The 8,752-nt window shown below is 35.4% G+C and overlaps 1 non-coding gene across 1 annotated transcript; it reads right to left on the reverse strand.

Moving 5' to 3' along the window:
- Nucleotides 1-6,580: 6,580 nt before the first annotated feature.
- Nucleotides 6,581-6,687, reverse strand: LOC118570129. Its single transcript, XR_004943127.1, has one exon. It is a non-coding gene; the product is annotated as a U6 spliceosomal RNA (small nuclear RNA).
- Nucleotides 6,688-8,752: the final 2,065 nt, after the last annotated feature.

Genomic DNA, 8,752 nt, shown 5'->3' on the forward strand with positions numbered 1-8,752 from the left:
GTGTGTCTGTGTGAGTGTGTATTTACAACCTGAGATAGGAACTATAAAAGGATACTTGTTCTCTTTTTCATTTTGGTAAAGTCTTCTTTACCTACTTTTAATTTAACAAAGAGATAAAATTTCCTGTTTACCAAAAAGTCTGTAAGCTCTTTTTTATGTCTGAGGAGGGTAATCAACAAGATTCCCATTTTCAAAGAGTAAATTTTTTTTTAAAGAGTAGATGTTTGCTAAAAGGATCACCACACGGATCTTTGAATAATAATACATGTCACTTTTAAAGAAATTTACAGTGATCTTTTAGTATCATAATCCTTTATAGTAGAATTATATTTTAAATTATAAAGGAGTCCAAATTTTTATAACAGACTATGTATGATATGCTATGTTCCATATGTGTGAAATTGTCATGTGACTGAACATCTGAATTATATAAGCTGTATTACATGTTACTAAATTATGATCTTTGTATATTATAATGTCTTTCGAACTGCTAGGTTTGTTGAGAAAAGATAAAGAGATTCATTCCCTGCCCCCTACCCCATACCCAATAAGAAATGGTCACTTTGTTGTGGCCTTATTTATATTTTTCTCAATTGTTGGATGTCTAAAAAGTGATGTTACATATTGTACTATAACATTCTAATGTTTGGAAGATGTTGTACTGTATTTAGAGTAATTCAAGACCATTTTAAAGTAATACCCAATGGGAAGACAAAGAAAGGAAGATCACTAGCTTGAGACTTTCCTTGTCAAGAAATATCAAGTTCAAGCCCAAGGACAGCCACAGTGTAGTCCTATCTTTAAAAGTTATTCACTTAGACTATAAATAGTGTGTGTTTTCATTTTTCATGTTTCTGCCCTTTGGGAAACTTTAAATTTATATTTTCTTTAGCAAAACATACTAAATATAATATGCACCATTTTCATAAATTGAAGGATCCTCAACTATGATCAGAGCAGGATAACCCTGAGCATGTAGTGGTGTTGGTGCACATACCTTGGCAGTGACCAGCTGCTCTCTAATTCCATATACCTTGTACTGAAAACTACCTGGAGCTAGCCAAGTCTGGTGAAGTTGTGGATCTTAAAGGAGAACCTACAACCACTACTTTAATAAGCCAACATAAATTCTAACTACATTCTAAATATTTGTCCTTATACACATAGGTTAGTGTAGTTCCCACCCCTCATCAAGGAAACTTCTCTTTGCTACAGGCAGAGACCATTACAGAAAACAACAACCAATCAAAATACAGGTTGTGGAGCCCAGTCCCAAAGGATACCTCTACAATTCAATTCCTGTACCTAAGACAAGGGAAACATTACAGAAGAGAGGGCCCATGATCAGTGAGTGTGTTTGAGGTTATGTCTCCTGGTGATGTCAGAAGTCTCACCAGTATGCCTGCCAAAACACAAACTGAACAAAGGTCCATGGACATGCTAAAGTTGACCGGGAACAACCCTAGGGAAGAGCACACCATTTGTTTATGCAAACACACACACACACACACACACACACACACACACACACACACACCCCACCAAATAATGAGAACAGAGGCCATGAACTTGAAAAGAAAGCAAGGAAGGGAGGGCTTTGATAGAATAAAGGGGAGGGAGAAATATCTAAAAAAATAACAGAAAGAAGAAATGAATTTTTTTTTAAAAAGCAAAAGTAAATTGAAGCATGTAATGATTGTAATTTGGAAAGTTATCCTTCGTTAAGAAATGAGAGGATAGCCGGGCGGTGGTGGTGCACGCCTTTAATCCCAGTACTTGGGAGACAGAGCCAGGTGGATCTCTGTGAGTTCAAAGTCAGCCTGGGCTACAGAGTGAGTTCCAGGAAAGGCGCAAAACTACACAAAGAACCCTGTCTCAAAAAACCAAAAAAAGAAAGGAAAAAAAGAAAAAAGAAATGAGAGGATAGCTTTGTATTCATCTTTTTAATTATGTTGTTTATATCTGGCACAATAAATAAATTCTTATATAATGAAAAAGTTCTTTGGTGATTATTAAAAGCAGCGAATGAAAGTAGAAATGAGATTTTTTTTTTACAATTGAGTCTCTCAAGTTTTGGTCTATCACTTATCCTCAGGAGCATTTTTATTTCTGTACCTACCCACATATAGGTTTGACTTTCCTGACTAAAATGATAGTACTGATTTTTTTTTTAGAATCTCTTTACATAAAAAACATTCATGAAAAATATTTATGAAATTATGATATTTGATTCATCAGACTTATTACTTGATGCTGATTTGAACTATGATAATAACTGAGTGGAAGACTGAGACAGATATAATCTCATGAATAGCTCTAAGAATTTTGAGAATTCTGTAGTGAATAATGACCCCTGAAAAAAGGGAGATGTCTGAAGGGTTTTGGTGTAGCCCCTTGGTCATGGTAGTATAGTAGGTACTCTTGTGTTCTGTAATCATCAGGAGGCACAAAATACATTCTTAACTTTTAATGCTGCTAGCCATTGACAACTCAAAGTCTAGAATCAATGATTATTTCATTTGTTTTATTGAGAACTTTGAATTAAAATATAAATTACATCACTTCTTCAGTCCCTGCCCTTCCAACTTCACCCATGACTTCCTATACTCTCTTCCAAATTATCTCTCTCTCTTGTTATTTTCTCTCTCATACACACCCACATACACACATGTAACTACAACCTTCTGGGTCTGTTTACTGTGGCTTGTATGTTTATAATTTCTGTGCTGACCACTTTGTATTGTGTAATGATTTATGAGGCTCTTCTGTGGGAAAAGGTAATTCTCCTTCTTTTAGCAGTCAGTAGTTGCCTATAGTTCTTTGTGTAGGAGTGAGACTCCATGAAATTTCATCCTTCCACATTAGCATGTCTATGAATACTATCATTGTTTAGGTCTTGTTTAGGCAGCCATATTTTTTGTAGCTTCCCTGTCACCTACCCATAGGCAATAAACTATTACAGCTGACTTCTTGGTCTTTTGGTTCTTACAGTCATTCTGCCCCCTCTACTCCAATGTTTCCTCAGGTTTGGGTGCAGTTAGTTATATTGTTGATGTATCCAAGGATCTTATAACCTGTTGTGATTTTCAGTAATGGTCATTGTTTGCTGCAAAGAGAGATTTCTTTGATGAGGCCTGTGAGCTTCACGGATCTGTGAGTATAAGGTAGTTTTAAAACACTGTTAGCAATTACAGTGGTCTAGTAAAGAAATGGTAGTAGAATCCTTTTCTAAGATCTGGTACCTCATTAGCACCAGGTAATTGGCTTGGTTTCTAGTACCAGACATGATTTCCTTTCTATTGAGTGGAATTTAAGCCCAATTGGACAACTGTTGGTTACAGCCAAGATATGAGTGCCACTATTCCACATTTAGGGATTTCTTGCCATGCTAGTCTTCATTACAATTAGTGTCACTATTGGATAGGATATTGTTCCCTCCATTGGCAGCTTACATAATACTTTTTGGTACTATAAAAGGTAAAACACAGGAAGGAGGTTTTTGGGTCAGACACAGTCCCTGTGTCTGAAGTGTGTGGTGTCTTCAACAATAAACTTCTGTTTAATGTCTGAGGGACAACTGAGGACCACAGCAGTAACATGTATTGTTTTGAGTCATCTGACCAACAACTTAATGGAGGTTTCCCATTCCTGATATTGGAGTTTTTGATAATCTGTGTCTTTTGTGAGGAGAATTGTCAGTTTAAGTGAAAAGACTATTTAAAGTGTGTGTGTGTTTGTGTGTGTGTGCGTGCATATACACAAACTTAGATGTATACAATTGGAAGTAAATATAAAGTAACATGATTTCTTGAGGCTTCATTAAACATTCTTAGTGTTGTTTGTCCGTGTTCCAATCCTCTCCTTCTGCATTGATGTCCCTTCCTCCTTCCCAGTTAGAAATTTCCTCTGTTTCTCCCATTTCTATTTTACTGTCTCCTGAATCATGTTAATCCTCTTTCTAGACCTACCCTTACTGTCACTTTTACTTTCTAGCTTTCTGTGGTTATTCATATATGAAATTTAAATCTGGGAACCCTGGATCAGATAGAACACTTGGTGTTTGCCTTCTGGTCGATGAACTTTGAAGTTTCATGATTGCACTTTTCTTTACAGCAGAATACTATTTTGCTGTGTATATTTACTGTGTTTCATTATTTGTCTGTTGATGGACATTTGGGTTCTTTCCGTTACTTAGCTGTTGTGAATAGGGTAGTAGGGAACATAGCTGAACAAGTACCTATAAAGTAGGATGGTGTGTCATTTGGGCATGTGACAAGGAGCGGGGTAGCTGGGTCATGTGGTAGATTTGTTTTGAAGAGCCATACTGATTTCTAAAGTGGCTGCACCAATTTACATTCCAACCAACAGTGAATGAGAGTTCTTTTTCTGTAACCTTGATGTTATTTGTTGTCAGTTGTCTTGTTCTTAGTCATTCTGACTGGGGTTATATAAGATCTGAAAGTTGTTTTACTGTGCATTTCCCTAATTGCTAAGGATGATGAAAATGCATTTAATTGAGTCTCTTGTTTTCTTGACTCTGTTTTTGAGTTCTTCATACATTCTGGATATTAATCCTCCCTCATAAGGTTTATCTGGTAGAGATTCTCTTCTCTGTGTTTTTGTTTTTTGTTTTTTGTTTTTTTTTTCCTCCACTTGTTTGTTTCCTTTGCCCTGCAGAAGCTTTTAAGTTTACAAGGTCTCATTTGTCAGTTGTTGACCTTAATTCCTGGGCAAGTAGATTCCTATTCAGGAAGCCTTTTCCTACGTCTGTATATTTTTGGAATACCACCTATGTTTTCTTCTAGATCTTTAGATTTTCAGATTTCAAATTTAGATCTTTGATCCACTTATAGTGTTGTTCAGAGTAATAGATATGGTCTAATTTATTCTGCATGTTGAGATCAGTTTTTCCATCACCGTTTGTTGGAGGTACTGTCCTTTCTCTTGTGTATGTTCTTATATAATGTTTTTGTTATGTAAACTCTTTGCAGATAACTTTGGTTTTTCAAATTTGTGGTTAACAAGGACTTACTTTAACACTAAATTTTTGTTGTGATCAGGAAAATGGAGACTACATTTTTCCAATACATTATGATAATTTTTGTTTTCTCTTATATAGACGTCTTTGCTGATGTCCCAGTGGTATTTATTTTGAAAAATCTGCCTTCTTTGGCTTGCCATTTAGATATATTTTAATAATATACCTATTAAATATCAAACCCTTAAAATGATCTGTATTTTAGGGTCTTTTTGTCTATAGTTATTAGTTGACGGGATAAATAGAAGGTGTGGACACCTCTGGAATCGTGAATGTCAGTATACAGTGGACTGACTGTTTTGTTGTTGGTTTACTTTGAGCAGGTATCAAAGGAAGAAGTGAACTAAGACACTAAGACAGAAAGTAGATAGATACTAAATAATTATGAACTAGATGTAAAAATATGAGAAATGGAGTCTAGTTTCTACTTTTTGATTTGGATGTGACAGTATGATTAAGACCATGATACAGCAGATGGATTGTCAGTAAAATCTGACTATCCATTTTGTATAACTAATAAACCAAGTATGGTTTTGTGCTGAAGTGTTTTTGACATATAAGCATTATATAAAATTCAAAATTTTTTCCATAAGTGAAGTTGAATTTATTAGCCATGTTCATTAGTTGGATTGTGCTACAGAGATTATGTGGCCCACAAACCCTAACATATTGGTTCTTTACAGTTTACATTGTATAAACCTCGCTGAGGATTACCTTTTCATTCAATATCCCCATTTCACGGATTTTGTTATTATTACTGCTATTTGTTTTATTTGAGAGGCATGCTGGCCTTAAGTGTATTTTGTAGCCCAGGTCCTTGAGATCCTCCTGTCTTCTACAGAGTTCTTTTACTATAGGTATGATGATTAGTAATTTTGTTAACTTACCCAAGCAGAGTCCTCTGGGAGGAGGGAATCTGGATTGAAAATATGTTTATATAAAATTGGCCTGTTAGCAAGTCTTTAGGATATTTTCTTGATTAATGTTTCGTCTGGGAGGACCCTGCCTACTGTAGGTGGTGCCTCCCTAGGGCAAGTGGTATATAAGAAAGCAGGCTGAGCAAGCCAGTGAACAGCAAGCATTCCTTCATGCTTTCAGTTTTTGCTTCCTTTTTGTACTTGTGTTTCTCCCACGACTTCCTCAGTGATGGACCTGAAAGTGGAAGAGGAATTAAACCTTTTACTCCCCAGGTTGCTTTTGGTTATGATGTTTATCAATTAATAGAAAACATAAACAATAAAATAGGTATGTGTCAATGCCAGCCTGTTATGTTTTGTTCTTGATATTGTGAGATAGGATCTTATTATGTAGTCTATGGTAAGCTTGAACTCATGATGTTTCTGCCCCTGCCTTCTGAGTGCTGAGATTATAAGAACAAATAGTTCATTATGAAGTTTTTTTAAATTACATATCCCCATGTGTAATTGGATGAAACTGCTTGTGATCACTGATTTATGATTGCAGTGAAATTTCATTCCTTTGTAAAAAAAAAAAATTTTGGAGGGTCAGTCAACCTGTTTGTAAAGTAACCTAGAGCTGCTGCAAATTATGAAATGCTTCACAAATTTGCATGTCATCTTTGTACAGGGGCCATGCTAATCTTCTCTGCATTGTTCCAGTTTTAGTATATGTGCTACTGAAGCAAGCACTCCTTTGCAAATTGTTTTGTTTGGTCTTTTGTGGGCATATTCTGCAAGTCCATTTGAAATTGACTGTGTTAGATTTTAAATGTCATTCAAAATGTCTTCACTATTTAGGTTAAATTACAATTTCAAGTAATATGTTTATAATTATATATTTTACTTGTGTTAGGTTGTGAACTTTTGTTTCTGTGGAGATTTTATTTTGTGAATAATTTCCACATAGTTTCCTCAAATTACAATTAAAGTAAGTGAATTGATGGTTAAAATCGTTCTGAAAACAAACCTTTTCAGTTTTAGGGACAACATTATGGTTTGATTTATTATTAAACTTGGGAGTTGACACACAAAATACTTTGTTAAGCATTCTAAATTGTATTGTTTATTTTTTGTTGTTGACAGAGAAGTTCATTTTGACTTACAATTTAATCATATGAAAAATGTTAATTTTCTTTGATTTTACACATGTATATTTATCCATGGTTTAGAGGTAAGACATCATCTTGCTATGTCTCCTTGTCTAGCCTGGAACTCTTTGTTTAGACTCGTCTGGCCAGGAACTCAGAGATCCACTTACCTCTGCCTCCTAGGTGCTGGAATTAAAAGATGTGCTAATATGCCCAGTTTAAAGGTTTTTTTTTTTTTATCTTTTTTGTATTATTTTTCATATTCATCAAAATAAAAGAAAACTGGTAACACTTTTTACAATCAAGCTTTCTAATCAAATGTGGTCCAAAAATGCACTAATTTAATAATTCCTGAAGAATGATGGCAGGAAAATATTAGATAGAAGTCTTTGTTTTAAACCATTATCGTTTCTGTAAGAGCAGGAAAATTTGCATATGCAGTAAAAACACTAACTCTTAACATCCAGTAGTCTCACATCTAAGCCAAGGTCATTTCAGGCAGAGTTCATGGGCACTGCATGGTGTGTGGCATGTGCAGTACAGTGTGAGTGTTGCATGCTAAGAGCCCACACCGAAGTTACATGAGGCAGCTCAGGGGAGCTGCCAGAGACAGCTTGGATACATTCGTGTTTGGTTTTTAATTAATTTTTTGGTGATTTTGTATACAGAAATGTTTTACTATTGTCAAGTTTTTATGATCCCCACTTATGTAACCTTTGTTTTAAGAAGCTGAGCTTTAGGCATCCAGAGGGAAGACAAAGTTCCCCTGTATTTCAGTTGTCTTCAGCTCAATGTTCTTTGTGTTCTGAGGAGGTAGACTCTAATTTTCTTAACAGTCATCTATCATAAGTGTACTCCTACAAGCTGCATCTGTGATGTCCCTTGTGGTCTCTGACTCAGTGCAGAAATACATATATGAGTCTTCTTAGTCCTTGCAGCTAAGCTCTCATTGTTATCAGACTGCTGTCATCTTGACATCTCTCTTGACTGACTTGCCACAGCACTTTGCAAGTTCTGACTTTGAATTTTTTTCTTGTTGCTTTGACCAGGGACTGACTACTCTGCTATTTGACCTCTACATTTTTGGGGAGAATTGTCCCTTCATTCTCTTTGCTCTGGGATTGATTGATTGATTGATTGATTCATTCTCTCTCTCTCTCTCTCTCTCTCTCTCTCTCTCTCTCTCTCTCTTTCTAGTTCATGATTGGACCACATTTGATTAGAGTGCTTGATTGTAAAAACTGTTGGATGGCAGTGTGGTGGCACACACTTTTAATTCCAGAACACAGAGGCAGGCAGATCTCTGTGAGTTAAAGGGCAGCCTGGTCTGTATAGTGAGTTCTAGAACAACCAGGGCTATGAAGAGAGACTCTGTGTCAAAAACAAAAACAAAAACAAAAAACCTGCTGTTTCAGTCTTGCTTAATAAAATTTGGACAGAAATTAGGAGAGAACTTCCAGCAGTTTCTGAAATGACCCTAAACATACTTCTAATATGTTAAAGTAGGTATTTATGCAAAATGAAAATAGTGATCAATATGAAAAATACTGATGATGTTCTACATCCCACATTATAAAATATGTAGTCAAGGTATAATTTATATTTAAAGTGAAGCAAGCACATCATCAATAAGTAATAAATCCATATGTATACCAAAAAATAAAAAA

Source organism: Onychomys torridus, chromosome 18, assembly GCF_903995425.1.
Source record: "Onychomys torridus chromosome 18, mOncTor1.1, whole genome shotgun sequence".
In the NCBI taxonomy this organism is placed as follows: Eukaryota; Metazoa; Chordata; class Mammalia; order Rodentia; family Cricetidae; genus Onychomys; species Onychomys torridus.